At 39.0% G+C, this 16,513-nt stretch overlaps 1 pseudogene across 1 annotated transcript; it reads left to right on the top strand.

The window, feature by feature from the left end:
* The first annotated feature begins 2,174 nt into the window (after positions 1-2,174).
* Positions 2,175-4,216, top strand: LOC147638055 (dihydroflavonol 4-reductase-like; annotated as a pseudogene). Its single transcript, XR_015265333.1, has 6 exons — positions 2,175-2,416; positions 2,561-2,723; positions 3,059-3,259; positions 3,408-3,567; positions 3,671-3,863; positions 3,959-4,216. The product of XR_015265333.1 is annotated as a dihydroflavonol 4-reductase-like (transcript).
* The last annotated feature ends 12,297 nt before the right edge of the window (positions 4,217-16,513 follow it).

Raw genomic sequence — 16,513 nt, 5'->3', positions numbered from 1 at the left:
CCCATGTAAACTTACCCCAAAAAAAAGGTGTAGTAACTTACGTGTGTAGACCTACCCCAAAAAAGTACTGCTACCCATGTAAGCACTTTTATGTCCACTTTATAGGACACTTTTATGCCTGCTTACCCTACATGTGTAAGCACTTAACATAACCCAACACGTGTACTTTTTATGTCCTCTAAGAAAGGAGACATGTACAACACTAGTGAAAAGAACATTTCATTTCATGTGTAAGCACTTAACATAACCCAACACGTGTACTTTTTATGTCCTCTAAGAAAGGAGACATGTACAACACTAGTGAAAAAAAACATTTCATTTCATGTGTAAGCACTTAACATAACCCAACACGTGTACTTTTTATGTCCTCTAAGAAAGGAGACATGTATAACACTAGTGAAAAAAAACATTTCATTTCATGCGTCCATGCATGTGAGCTTCAATGGCTTCAATCTAAATACTTTATAGAACACTTTTTATGTCCTCTAAGAAAACCTCTAAGAAAAGAGACCTATACAACACTAGTGAAAAAAACATGTCATTTCATGCTTCCATGCATGTGAGCTTCAATGGCTTCAATGCACTATCACGTGCATTGAAGCCTCTGCTCAAATGGACTCCCACCATAATATAAATTTGAGATTTTCATAAAATTACCATAGATTTTAATAAAATTACCATAGATTTTAATAAAATTACCATAGATTTTAATAAAATTACCATTGGTAACATATTCTAAATTTTGAGTTACAATTTGGTAATTTCCTAGATCTTAAAGTTACCAAAGATCTCTTCATTTCTTTCATACACGCTAGATGTTGTATGAGTTTCAAAAAATTAAAGCTATTTCTATCAATTATTGAGGGAACTTCGAAAAAATAGCAAGATGTTATAGTGATTTCTACTTCGTGAGCCTCAAGTCATGAATTTGAGCCTTATTAAGCATGTGTCATATAAACTTATAGAAAAATCCTAATGGTAATTTTTCTTAAAAGGTGAGTTATCATTTTGTAATTTTTTACTCGTACAAAGTTACCAAATGGTAATTATCAATCTAAATTAGATTACAATTTGTAACTTTTAGTAGTTCGGTTCCAAGGTAGTTACCAAATTTATACTATGAAGTCTCCCACTAGGCCCTCAATCATGAGCTTAAAATACTCATTTTACATGTGTAAGTACTTCACACAGGCGGACACTAGTGATTTTCCAACTTTACAAGACACTCGTGATTTTCCAACTGTATGAGAAAACAGCCTCTCAAACTCAAAAAAAAAGGTGTAGTAACTTACCCGTGTAAACCTACCCCCAAAAAAGGTGTAGTAACTTATCCCAAAAAAAGGTGTAGTAACTTATCCATGTAAACTTACCCCAAAAAAAGGTGTAGTAACTTACCTGTGTCCCAAAAAAAGACGGTGTACTGCTATCTGTGTAAGCACTTTCATGTCCACTTTTTATAGGACACTTAAATTATGTCTGCTTACCCTATGTTGAGAGATGTAATTGCGGTGTTGTGTGTATGTGGGAAAGCACCCTTGAGGTGCAAGATATTGTGGTTAGATAAGAATGCCACATGACCAAAAGAGTGGAAAAGGAAGTGCCACTTGGATGATGACATGTAAAGTGGGATAAGGCTAGAAAACCTATATCATTGTATGGTTCACTTGAGATATGCAATAAAATTGAGTATTGAGTGTGCAATCTTTCTCTCTCTTCTCTTATGGAGTTCTTAGTGTGGTATAATCCACCCTAATTATGTTACTTAATCTATGTCTGTCACCATGATCAATCTCATTTTAGGATTGTTTAACACCCTACACATGTAAGCACTTAACATAACCCTACACGTGTACTTTTTATGTCCTCTAAGAAAGGAGACATGTACAACACTCGTGAAAAAAACATTTCATTTCATGCTTCCATGCATGTGAGCTTCAATGGCTTTTCAAGCTACTTACCGTGTAAATAAATGGTAATTATCAATCTAAATTAAATTAGAATTTGTAACTTTTTAGTCATTTGGTTCCAAGGTGGTTATCAAATTTATACTATGAAGTCTCCCAGTAGACCCTCAATTCGTGAGCTTAAAATACTCATTTTACATGTGTAAGCAAGCACTGCACTTTACAGGCGGACACTAGTGATTTTCCGACTTTGGAGGACACTGGTTTGGAGGACACTCGTGATTTTCCAACCGTATGAGAAAACAGCCGCTCAAACTCATGGTCTCTCCCGCTTGCTGCTATTATCACACTCCTAGTAGTGAAGTGCCTCCTGCTAACCACTCTTGCCATGGCAACACTACCATCAGCTCATGAGAGCAGAGTCTTGGTGACGGGAGCCACAGGCCATACGTGGCTGGTCTCACGTCTCCTGGAGAGGGGATACAGGGTGAGAGCAGCAGTCATGGACCCAGGTATATTCATGTCTGCTGTTGTTGAGAAATGAGCAAGGAGTTTGCTGCAGTGAGATGGAGGAAGGGAAAACCCAGATCCTTGTTGTCTCATTGATAATGATTATTCATTGTGTTTGTGTGCCTCCTGCATATATATTCTTACAGAGGATAAGGAGGATCTACGCCCCATCCTTGGCCTTCCTCCCAACACCTGGAGATTGTGAAAGCCAATCTCCTCGTGGAAGGTGACTTCGATGCTCCCGCCCACGGCTGCGATGGAGTCTTCCACCTCGCTTTTCCAACAAACTTCATTGTGGAGGATCCTCAGGTCTCCATAACATGCAAATCTCTAATTAATTAATTAATTAAGGCATTGGCATGGTAAGCTGCCATTTATAACAACACAAATCTTGCTACATATATCACACACACACTCGACTCGTACGACCCATGAGGTGCGTGGTCACTGGGCATGCGCCATGAAAAATCCCCCCTCCTTTTTTTTGTGAGAGATGGGCACGAAAATCAGGCTTGTTCGGGGGTGGGGGTTCATGCTCGCGCCCTCAGCTCGATAGGCCACGAGCTGCACCAACTCAGCCCAACACATGATTAACTCAGGCTTGTGCATTTAATTAACTATGTTGTTTCCACTCTGATTGGCAGAGAGATGCTATTGATCTGGCGGTCCAAGGGACTCTCAATGTGCTCAAATCTTGCATCAAATCTCCCTCGGTTAGGCGCGTGGTCCATGCCTCTTCTGCGGCAGCTATCAAGTTCTCAGGAGAGAAGGTGGGAGGCCAAGTCTATGATGAGTCTTGCTGGACTGATGTGGAATTTTGCAAGAACCACAATGTGTTTGGTTGGGTGAGTTTTCCACTAATAACGCATCCCCCCATGAACTTTTAAGGGCATTTGTGTCAAGAATTGTTCTAAGTTGCTACAATGAAGGATATGTGTGTAAATTGTCAAATGGATGTTGTTATGCTTGCATCTAAACTATTGCATATTCCAGCCATATGTGGTAGGCAAGACCCTTGGAGAAAAAGTTGCTACGGAGTTTGCACAGCAACACGATTTGGACCTGGTTATCATCAACCCAACTCTTGTGAGCGGGCCTTTCTTGATTTCAAGGATCCCCAACAGTGTCAAGACTTGTCTGGCTTTGATAACAGGTAAAAGCAATGAGATCAAATCTAAGCTATAACATAAGCAAGATGAGATAGAATAATTCAATGGGATGCCTTCATCACATAAGATAATCTGCCACATGTGCAGGGGATCTAGTCATGTTGCCTTTCCAAAAGCGCATGTCATATGTCCACATAGAAGACGTGGTGAGCGCCTTCATCTTTCTTTATGAAACTCCCACAGCAAAAGGTCGCCACATCTGCTCTGCAGAAGATGCCTCCATTGGACACATTGCACAGCTCATCTCTTCCCGTCACCCGGAGTTCAAAATCCCCACAGAGTACAAGCTTCTTTCCATTTTTTGCACATCTTTTTTCCGTTATTTTCAATCCTGCTTCTAATTCTATTTATCTTCTTCCCCGATTTTTTGATCAGCCTAGCCTTCCTTGGAGAGCCTGTGGTGTACTACTTTGACTCCTCCAAGCTCAAGAACCTCGGCTTCCAATACAAACACACCTTGGAAGACATCTTGGATGACACCATTAAATGTTGCAAAGAGAAAGGTCTGTTGTGATTAAGGCTAGAAAAGCTTCATATTTTTCCTTTTTTTGTGGAGAGGAAGCTAAGAGAAGGTTTAAAACTCTGAATGGATTTAAAACTTTGAATGTGTCAACCAGGGCATCTCTCCCTCTCTCTCTCTCTCTCTCTCTCTCTCACACACACACACACACACACACACATACATAGACACACATTGCAAACATGTAGAATGACTATATCTCTCTCTCTCTCTAGAGATGCAAACATGTATAATGACTCTCTCTCTCTCTCTCTCTCTCTCTCTCTCTCTCTCTCAGACAAGTCTGAATCTCAGACTGATTCAGACTTGTCTGAGAGAGAGAGAGAGAGAGAGAGAGAGAGAGAGAGAGAGAGTCATTCTACATGTCTGTAACATGTGTCTGTGTGTGTGTATCTCTGGGGGTTTAGCTAAAAATATGTAAGTATACCACGTGAGTTCAAATGAAGGGATTTTTTAATTTAAAATTTTAAGATAAATTTACAGAAATACATGCTTCCATGCATGTGAGCTTCAATGGCTTTTCAAGCTACTTACCGTGTAAACAAATGATAATTATCAATCTAAATTAAATTACAATTTTTAGTAGTTTGGTTCCAAGGTGGTTACCAAATTTATACTATGAAGTCTCCCAGTAGACCCTCAATCGTGAGCTTAAAATACTCATTTTACATGTGTAAGCACTTCACTTTACAGGCGGACACTAGTGATTTTCCAACTTTGGAGGACACTGGTGATTTTCCAACTTTGGAGGACACTCGTGATTTTCCAACCGTATGAGAAAACAGCCTCTCAAACTCATGGTCTCTCCCGCTCGCTGCTATTATCACACTCCTAGTAGTGACGTGCTTCTTTCTGCTAACCACTCTTGCCATGGCAACACTACCATCAGCTCATGAGAGCACAGTCTTGGTGACGGGAGCCACAGGCCATATCAAGAAGAACCACTCACCCCCCCTAATACCCTGCCACCACTATTCATAGCACCTTCACCACCACCCCCGTAGCCTCGTCCCCTCCACTATCACAACATGATGCAGCGACTAGCTGTCTCACTGTAAAGTATCCCAAATTTTTTGGGAAATCCTTGGATGATGCCGATGCTTACATCTTGATGTTCAATACCACTTGGTGTGTCAATGTACCCGGCCCGGTGGACCAGCACCTCAAAAAGGCTTCCTTTGTTCCCACACTTCAGAAGATTGTCGTTGCTTAGTATGAGTATGCCCATTTCCCCCCATTTGATGCCATTCGTGATGCATTCCTTCAACGCTTCAAAGAAGACAAGACATCCATACATGTGCTAGATAAGCTATGCAGAATGAACCAGAAGAGAATGACAGTGGAAGATTATGCTACAAAGTTTTGACGAAAACTTCTCCACAGGCTAGATGCAGCTAACCAACCCGGGAAGAAACCAGCCCGCCGACCAGAAATAGCCGAAGGAGTCAATATGCTCGGAGGGCTAGACCTCCACGAGGAGGAGGAGTATCTCCGACAAAATGCTAATTTTATCAGCCTGTTTGAGGTTGATATAGTTCGGATAATGGACAGATATCAACCAAACAGTCCACACAAGGATAATGTTCCCAAGGATCAATCCACTCCGTGGATGGAAGGACACAGTTCGGATAAAGCAGAAGTTTTTTATGAGGCTCTTTCTAAGGAAGGCACTAATCCAAGCCTACAGCAACTCATTACAGTAGAAAAGGATTTTGACAAAGATCTGAGGTACTCAAAGAGGGTCAAAGAGGATGAATTGATGGAAATGAACCTCGAAAGTGAACCTCAGAAGTGATAATGACCCCAAGATGGTCCAGGTCAGTGCCAAGCTAGACATTGAGTTCCGAGAAGAAGTGTGAGTGTTTCTCACTTACTTCAAATATGTGTTTGCATGCAGCTACACTGAGATGAAAGGGATTAATCCTAGATTCTACCAACACCGGATCAATCTAAAGTAAGATGCCATCCCTATTCAGCAATAAAGATACTGGATGAACCCAAACTATGCCAAAAGGGTGAAGTAAGAAATAGACAAGCTACTACAAGTCGGATTCATATATCTGATCAATCGGGTGACATGGTTGTCCCCAATCGTCATTGTGCCCAAGAAAAACCAAAATTTGAGGGTCCTTATAGATTATCGGAAGCTGAATGCCGCAACCATCTTAGATCCTTTTCCTTGCCATTCATGAATTCCATGCTTATCTATCTACAATTAACTTAATTAATCCAATTTAGAATTATAGAACTCTAATCTACATAATTTTCTAAATTCAAGAGAGTAAACAATAAGAAGAGTTTAATTAATCTCTTAGTTAATCTTTCTAGGATCAAGAAAGACTCGAATGTAAAGAAGAGAAGGAGGTGGCCTTTTCATCAAAGGCATCGCATTTGAATTTAATTCAATCATTTGCAAAACATAAAAATAAAGAAAACCATAGATTTTTTATTAAAATTCGTAAACAAAGTAAGAAAATTAGTTTACATGGAGCTTGTAAGCTCTCCTTTGGCTTGAGGGATTGAGGGTTCTACTCTTGTTTAAAGCAAGAGTAGCCACCAATTCACTTTGGAGAGGATTAGGCCAAAAACAATTGAATTATTTAAAAATTCAATGTAGATGGTTCAGGACGGGAGTAGAGTAACAGTGCATAAACATCATTGAGCTTTTACAAAGGGGTAGGCTTCTATTTATAGGAAAAAGTGAGCCTCTAACCAAGCAAACTGATTCTAGAATTTTCCAGATCAGTTTGGTCAATTTTTGACCATTTTTGGGTCAGTTGAGCTTACTTTTTGGATCTAGTTTTGAAACAGGAGAGAGGAGAGATAAAAATATCTCATTTTATTGATTAAAAATTGGGGATAATGATGAGAAAAATGCGCCTACTTCATGAGGGGAGATCCCCACTCTGAGGTCAAAATTTATTTTTTTAATTCTTTTCTTTGGTCCCTAGTCCTCTCTTCATCTTATGTGAGCATTTACTCATTTTTGGGGAGGTTTTCTTTTATTCTTCAATTTATCTCCTCCCTACATTTGGATTAATCTTATTGGTCCATAGGAACCTTAATTAGACCATAATCCAAAATTTTTAGAAAATCTTAACCTTTAGGCTAAGGTCTTTTATGCATATTATAATTTATTTCTAATGCATCTTAGGAATTTCTTTTTAAACTTCTGTTTCGGGGGAGTTTATTTTAATAAGAAGGGATATTTTTTCATCCAAAGATATCTAAAAACTGAATTATCTCTCTCTAGGCCAAAACAGGTAGAAACAAGATCTTTTATTATTCTGAAAAGAGGATTGATTTTTACAGGGGAAGAAATTGGGCTGGGGAGGAATCTTACATCATGCAATATGTATAGTAGAGGCTAGGGAGGGGTCTTAGATAAGGACCCTCCATTCCAGTATGGTTAGCTCGACAGGCAAGGCACCATACAAGATCTCTCTTTGGATAAAGATGGGGTTGACCTCCTCGATCTCGACCTTGGCCTGTTCTCCATTGTTGGGTCATTTGCTGCATTAATGCACCAGCCAATTGCTCTACATTTTTTCCTGATGTGGACTCCTTGCTTTTCCCATCAAGCTTTGTGCTAGTTGTCTTGAAAGAGGCTTTTGATGTGCCCTCATGGAGTTCTCAAGAACATGTTCCCTTGAAATTGTCCTCAAAATCCATAGCACACCTGCAACATTACTCAAAGGAGGTATGGCCCAAGGCATACAATGAGTTGTGTAAGGGAACATCATCATGACCCTCTAGAAATCTCCCTATTAAACTTTCATCAGAGAACTTGTCTCTGGCACTATAGCGTGAGTGGAGATATCTAACTCTATTGATGTAGTCTCTGATGGTGTCTCCTTCAGTTATGTAGTTACTCAACTAGGCTCCATCTGTTACCTTGGTGAGAATACCCAAACTTGAAAGACTTTCAAAGCTTCAAAGGTGGCTTTATCCTCGGCCTTCAAGGACCTGAACCATTGGCCTACTTTGCCATCAGGGGGTGAGGCCGAAGGCGCTCACCTTAACTTGATCTTCTACATGGCTGAAGGCATCACAGATTTGATTAAACATCTCTAAATGTGGGATCAGATCCCTAGTCCCATCAAATTTCATGATAAGTTTCGAGATGTTAGCGAGTTTATTCTGCTCTAATCTTGTGCAAGTGTAGGTTGCACTAGTGCTGGAGGTGTGATACCTGCAGAGCCACCCCCTCCCTATTTCCATGGCCAATCTCAACATTTCTGGTATTAGCCTTGCCATGGCTAGAACAGAAATAGTTTAAGGAAGGGTTGGTGTGGAGGAGAGGAGCCGAGAGGATAATATACCATAGGATGCCCCTATCTGATAGGTGGGTTTAAATATGCTCCTTATGGTCTCATGTGGTACCTAGGGTAGACTCCTTGTGGTGGGTACTGCTGATATACAGGCAAACCGAGATTATGTGAAGGGCCTGGGTAGACCCTTTCCCTTTGGTGTGACGTTTACGGACCTTGAGATGGCGGACCTGGCCCTGGGTTTTGCACTGGTCCTTGGGCCCTATATTGATCAACTATACCTAAGATAGGCATGGCTCTCTAGACTAATGGTTCTATTTGGGTCTGTTGGCTTCCACTTTGCCCTACTTCAGCTCTAGGATCTAGAGACAGAGTGGGCTCACTTGCTTGTGGTTGGTCCATGCCCCTTGCCCCCCTGGGTTATGGTTCTTTTGACTGTGTATTTCCCAGGATAAAATTACGGAGCCTTGAAGATAGGCTTCTCTGCGAATGTGTGGGAGATGTAGGAACTTACTCTAGGATAGATGGTATGTCCATGCATTGAAGTTTTGGCTCTCCTATTTCAAGGTCTGGAGCCCCTTCCCCTGTGCTTGGGTGGTCTTTGCTTTCATTGGTACTAATTATAAAGACAAGCACCGTTTGACTCCACTCCGTATTTGATCGATGGGTCCAACCTTATAAGCGAAGGAGCTTCTTGAGAGTTTGCTTCGTCAAAAAGAGGGTTATTTTGCACCAATCTACTCGATTGTAGGTGCCTGGAAATATGGAACTGCTATGTAGAACCCCTGAGTGAAAAGTTTTTTTTTGGGGGGGGATGGAACGACTGTACACTTTGAAATGAGCGATCATATGTGAAATATCCCTGCCCCCTCCGCGCAACAAATTCCGGGATGCTAGCAGCAGAACTAGCACTTCTTGCACAGGGCAAACCCTCTCACTCAGGGCCTCACCCACGGATATCCGGACAAGAGACTAATCTCTCGGTTCTTCCAAAACTGAACCCAAAAAGACTTCCCTCGCCTAACAGACATAGGTGATTCCTCCAAGATATTTTATTCTAACGTAGTCAAGGTCATCACTAACCAAACTGACCCGACCGAACCTGTAAGTCTCATGGTAAGATCAAGGAAGAGAATTGCACTTGGATCATAGAGTCCAACGCTTTTTTCCTCATCAAGAGGCATAGCTGTTGATTCTTTTCCATAGAACAAGGGTTACCTGGGATTTACTTCAACTATCATAACTTAACAGAATCGAGTTTCATTTTAGGGATCCATCACACCAGCCTAACCCCATCCAATTCCAATTTGTTAGCCAACCGCCCAACCACTGTAGTGATAGGATCCATTTAGGAATTTGGTTATGTTTTGCTCCGGGTACCAGGGAAAAGAGTTCCCAAGCCCCCTAGTCGACGCTTCAAGCAAAGTTCAAGATAGTCATACCACTTACACACCCAATATGAAATTGCCTTTTTCACAGATTCATCTATCTTTAAAACAATCTTTTAATAAAATCACAGTATCATTGATCATAATCCTCCAAAATATATAGCTTGAATTCTAATTTCAATCATTCCTTCATATCGGTGTACCTATGGCATCATTAGCACCAGAATGCTCACCACTTGCTCACTCAGGAGCCTTTTCGATAGTTCCTAGCTCATAGTACCTGAAAATATAATCAAGTATTACATTCACTTCTTCCCCAGCATACCTATGGCATCATTGGCAACCAGAACGCTCACCACCTGTTCACTCAAGGGCCTTTTTGATAGTTCCTAGCTCATAGTACCTGGAAATATAATCACATAAGAAAGATCCAGATGGATTCTCCATTCAAGATTAGCAAGATCAACCAACAGATCCATATAAAAGAGCAATGGACTCATCTGTTGAAGACCAGCAAGGTCAATCAACCAGATCCATGCCCGAGTTCAGAAAACAACTCTAGCTCCTTGTTCCATTTTCTTCCTCGACGCACGCGTGGGTATCTTCAGCGACCTAGAGCTCGAGCACCGTATGGTCAGCACATCACATCCACATCTATCCATATCTCACATCACATCCATTCACATCTCATCACATTCATCCACGTCCATCCATTCATTCACATTCACATCTATCCACGTCCATCCATTCATTCACATTCACGTCTATCCACATCCATCCATTCATTCACATGCACATCTATCACTTCACATCTCATTCTCACCCATTTATGTCACATCACAGCCATTCACATATCATGACATCCACATCCACATCCATTTACATCACATCTCATCTCATCTCATCACATCCACATCCACATTTATTTACATCACATCACATCTCATCCACATCTCATCACATCCACATCTATTTACATTACATCACATCTCATCATATCTTATCACATCGCATTCACATCTTATCACATCACATTCATATCTTATCACATCACATTTACATCTTATCACATCACATTTACATCTCCTCTTATCACATTCACATCTCATTTAATCACATTGCATCCATTTACATCCCGTCACATTCATTTACATTCATTCGGCTCTACATCACATCTTATCACATCCACCTTTAGTACTGTTTTCTACTTTCGATATCGATGGGACTTTTCTAAGTTTCTGCCAATTGCTTGGCTTAGTTAAAGGTACTTTTTCTTGATGGATATTTTCATATTCTTTCTCAAATTTCTCAAGTGAAATATATTCAATTGATATTCTTCTTTTGAGTAAAAGATCCATGGGATTTACAAAAATCAATTCTACCCATATTTCCCAATAAAATTAATAATGCTCAAAATTCCACTTTTGATAAATACTCATAATTTGAATTATGCCAAAAATTCATCTTTTACCATTTAATTACTTGGATCTCAAATATCATGAGAATTCCTCTAATTTACTCTTTTCTCACTAATCAATTAATTATGCATATTTACAAAATATTTATTTCTTATGAATATGATGAAAATCATTCTTTTTGCATAGGATGTCCAATCCTAGAATATGGTAGAAAGTCCTCTTTTAGCATTATGCGTAAAAAATAAGATATGTATTATTTTCTTAAAATTTTACCATAGCATCGCTACTATTACTGATAATTCTCAATTTTTTCTAAAAGATTAAAAGCTTGTAATGAAAATATGATAATAGTTCCTCTTTTATGCTTAAAATCAAACTATGAATTTAAATCATAATTTTAACCATAAAATTAAACATAACTACGATTATCCCACTAGATTAAACTAATTTCAACATTCCTCTTTTCCCAAATTGTTAGGATAATCCATTTCTCATTTAGAATTAATTAGGGTAGTTTTCAACTACTCATAAACAATCTAAAAGAATTTACCATTTATTTAATAGCATAAAATCATGAAAATAATATTTTCTTAATCTCTAGCTTATCAAGCCTAGAGCCTAGCTAATTTGAATTAAGAGACTATCATTGAGAAACATACTTTTCCAAGGGATTTAGCCATAAAGATGGCTATTCTTTTAGAGAGAGAGATTTACTTAAAGAAAGCATTACAATTAAGCATAAAGATTAAATTTCTCTTAATTAAACATTAAGATTTTTAGGGAAAGCTTGATTTGAATTAAAACAATCATTTTGAGAGCTTCTCAAGCTTGAGAGGGGTTGAGAAGAAGAAAGTTATTGAGAGAATTGGAAAAAAAACATAAAAATCAATTTTACCTCCATGTTTGGCTTGATTCTCTATTAGCAGTGAAGCCCCCGACCAATCAATTAGTCCACCAAGAGGAGAAGAGCAACTCCAAGAGTTGTTGTAGAGAGACAAAGCTCCAAGCTCTCAAGAGAGAGGAAAATTTAAGGGATAATAGAAAATATGATTATTTTAATATAATATTGGCATGGTATAGCTCCAGTATGAAAATACAAATGACTAAGGGTCTATTTATAGGTGAGGGAGGCCATTAACCAAGTCCAACTGGGTTCTAGAATTTTCCAGGTTCAGTTTGACTCAATTTGGACAAGATTTGGACCAATTTTGCTCCCTTTTTTTTTGTTTGATCCACGAGAGAGGAGAGATAAAAATATCACAAACTTTTTGAATTAAAAAACCCTTCCATACATGTGAAAGAGGCGCCTACCTTAAGAGTCCCCCTTTCCAAGGTGTCAAAAATGCATCATTATTCTAAAATATCTCATTTTTTTAGTAATATCTCATAATTTTTAACTAATAAACCTTGTACTCAGTCAACTCTTCATCTTATGTGAGCATTTACTCATTTTTGGGTAATTTCTTTTATTCTTTGGATTTATCTCATCCCAACACTTGGATTAATCCAATTGGCCCATTGAAACCTTAATTGGACCATAATCTAAAAATTTCTAAAAATGTAGATCCTTAGGCTAAGGTCTCTTATACCATTTTCAATTAATTCCTAATGCACATTGAAAAGTTCATTTTGAACTTTTGTTTCAGGGGAATCCATTTTAGACACTAGGAGGATTTTTATATCCAAAGATATCTCAAGTTTGGATTATCTCTCTCTAGGCCAAAATAGGGTAAAACAAGATCTTTCTTCTATTTCATAGAGGGGAATAATTACAATAACAGAAGGGGAGGTTCTTACATCTTTACACATCAAAAGCTGGAGGGAGGAATCTTACAATATGCTTTCAAAATGAGAAATGAATGGGTGTACACTTCTCAGGGAGAGAATGAATGGATGTTCGCTTCAATATGGACACGGGCGTGCGCTCTAGAAATGAAAAGAAGAATGGATGTTCGCTCAGGTACAGATGGGAACAGGTGTACCAAGTTAAGTCCATAGTGGAACGGGCATTTGTTTCAAGATGAGAAGGGAACACATGCTCGCTTCTAAAGCTGAATGGAACGGATGTTCGCTCAAGAGCAGAAGGGAACGGACATACAAAGTTAAGTCTAGAGTGGAATGGGCATTTGCTTCAAGATGAGAAGGGAACGGACGTTTGCTTCCAAATCTAAATGGAACGGACGTTTGCTCAAAAGAAGAAGGGAACATGCATAGCACGTTAAGTCCAGAGTGGAACGAGCATTCGCTTGAAGATGAGAAGGAAATGGGTGTTCGTTTCCAAAGTTGAGAAACGAGCATGGCACTTTTGGAATTTGAAGGTCATGCCTTCCAGGACAGTGAATAAGTCATTCTTGATTGAGAATGGATGAAAGCTACCCAATGCACCATAGACTTGGCCGTAGGGAGTGTCTCCACACTAACTCTATACCCTTGCATTGCATGCACATTGCAACTGTGCTACAACACTTAGTACTGGAATGCCGTAAGGATGAAACCTCAACATTGGCTCAACCCAAGGCTACTTCCTCCATACCAACAACCTCAACGTCATTAAAAACCAAGTCTTTAGCTTCCAACTCTGCATCCACATCTTTTTCGAAGACCGACCAATGTGTAACAAGGAAACAAGCCAAGAATCCCTAGCCTACCTTCAAATGGTTTGCAAGGCTATTCAACCTACTCTACGTCGATAAAAAATTGGCCAAAAGCCTAGGAAAGTCATCGCTCAAAGAAAGCCAACATAAGGTTACTTCAAGGTGGATTCCCACTAGTCTTCTTCAAGCTCAAGGCTTCTATGAAGGTAACAACTGGATTTAGGTTCCAAAGCACACGTGGTCATCCCAAGAGAAGTTAATGCAAAATCCTCACCAAGCAGCTCATAAATCCATCCATCAGACAAGGGAAAGAAGGTCATGATATAATCCTAACCATCCATTCCTAAAAAAGTATGGATTTCCAAACGCATTCAAACATTTTAATAACTAGATGTCAGCATTGCTATGGTGCCAAAGTGTTCTTCATCAAAACTATATTATCCTCAAGGAAGATAGACAAATTATCTTCAAAAGGCTTACATCACCCTTCGAGAAGTCCATAGATGATGAGGAGAAGGAAGGGGGCATATAACCAACTTTATATTTGTACCCCTAAATATTTTTTTCTCCGTGGGAGAACTTACATTCATGTAAAGCGGGAGCCTATTGGGGAAAACATAACTCCCATAAGTATAGTAAATATTAAAACCATACTAAAACATACAACACATACCAAATATTTCATTAAAAAACCCTTGAAAAGGACAAAGAGCTGAGCACACAACAATACAAAGAGAATGCCTAAAAGCACAAGGTTTCCCCATAACTCCTTTGGCTAATTTACAGACCTCAAGCGATGAATTTCACTTGGTGTAACACAAATGCACCAAATTGTGGATCTGGATTATCAAGAATGGTATTATTAGCACGGCAGGGAGTGTCTAGCATATCACCTTTCTAAACACACTTGCGTTACTTTGATGCACCCTTACGAGCGACTTGTTGTGGAGGTAATTTTATCAGTTTATTTTTACTATAATTCCATCCCATAGATCGGGAGTTTTTTTGGGCAAGCAATTGAGGGCGAGCATAAATCCAAATATGGCGAGTAGTTTTTTAATAATGGGGGTCTCTCAATCTATTCTCTCTCTCTCTCTCTCTCTCTCTCTCTCTCTCTATGACCATCTCTAAACATATTTTCATTTTTGAATGTGTTTGTCTCTCCTCTGGTTGACTTGAGCTCAATGGAGTTTGTTGCTCTCTACCCAATGGATTACTCTATAAGTTATACCCTACAAGCACCAATGCATTTACCTCCTCAAGTGTTAGATTTGTGCCTTCACTAGGAACATTGTGTGCACTACAACAGAATGAGGATTTAGCAGCGAAAATAGCAGCATTTTTATAACTAGAAGGGTGCGAAGATTTCGGGCCTATATCGCCTGCTAAACACGCTGCTATTTTTGCTACAACGGCTTCGCTGCAGCAATACTATTTCGCTGCGAGCAGTGAACGTACTGCATAATAAAAAAAGCTGGGGTAGACTGGGGAGTCTACACAGGACTCCCCAGTCTTCCCGGGAGCTCTTTTTTTTCTAATGTAGACACAGTAAAACTAACATAACTTCACATCATCATGGACAAGTGTAATGTAAAACTTACAAATACTAAAAAGAAAACACATTTGCAAACCATGGTTTTAGGAATGTCAAAATTCAATTACAATACTTAGCAAAATTACATAAGTGTGTGTTTCCAAAAAACCTCATATACAAGATAAAGCGTAATAAAAACCTATGGAGCTAGGGGCTATCTAGATCTCATGCTGTGCGATTGGTATTGTTCCTTGCAGCTCGCTTCTCACATTTCCATTGCTATTGGCATGGACATTTACACCACCGTTTCTAGTTACATGATCCTAAAACACAATAAAACTAACACAATTAGTGAGAAAACAAAGAGGTTTAGGGTTTAGGAATGTACTTACTTGCCATGCTTGCCAAGCATCTCCTCCATTAATAACAATATATCCTTTATCTTGCACCCTATCAAATAGAGCTTACAAACCCTGTTGTAATGCAAAATCATATTTCTCTTGCATAGGGGGCGGTCCACTGTTTCAAGCTATTGACATACAAACAAATGAACATTTTAGAAAGTTTTTATTTAAGATAACCTTCTTTAATTAAAAGATAAGATACAATTTGAGGCTAATATATACTTACAAATATTGTTGGGATATCGACTCCTCCTTCACGTGTAACATCACGCCTCAAGTTTTTTGCCATCTATCTAAGAAAAAGTACAAATACTTAAAACTCTTATGCATAGAAAGCTAGTGGCATGCATAGGAAGCTACCGGCATGCGTTGGTCGTCGTTGCTACTATCGGCATACATAGGAAGCTACTAGCATGCATTGGAAACTACCAACATGCATAGGAAGCTACCAACATGCATAGGAAGCTACCAGCATGCATTGGTTGCTATCAACATGTGTTGGTTTCTATCGACATGCATAGGAAGCTATCGGCATGCGTTGGAAACTATCGGCATGCAAAATCAAACCAAATAAAGAAAAAAAGTATTAGTAACCCTAATCTTAACCCTAATAGAAATCATTTATAAAACCCTAATCTTAAAATCTTAATGAAAGATTTTTCATAACATAAAAAACTTATTGAATATTTCTTTTTCCCTTATCATTATAGCTTAACCCCAACCCTAGCTTCTAAATAGAAAACATAATAGAGATCTTTGATGGAGAGCTCTCCATCAAATATCTTTATTAGGATTTCTATA

The sequence above is a fragment of the Cibotium barometz genome, chromosome 5 (genome assembly GCF_041138505.1).
Source record: "Cibotium barometz isolate CiBa-2024 chromosome 5, ASM4113850v1, whole genome shotgun sequence".
NCBI lineage: Eukaryota > Viridiplantae > Streptophyta > Polypodiopsida > Cyatheales > Cibotiaceae > Cibotium > Cibotium barometz.
The sequence above is the reverse complement of the archived record's forward strand: the minus strand, read 5'-3'. Positions and strand labels throughout refer to the sequence as shown.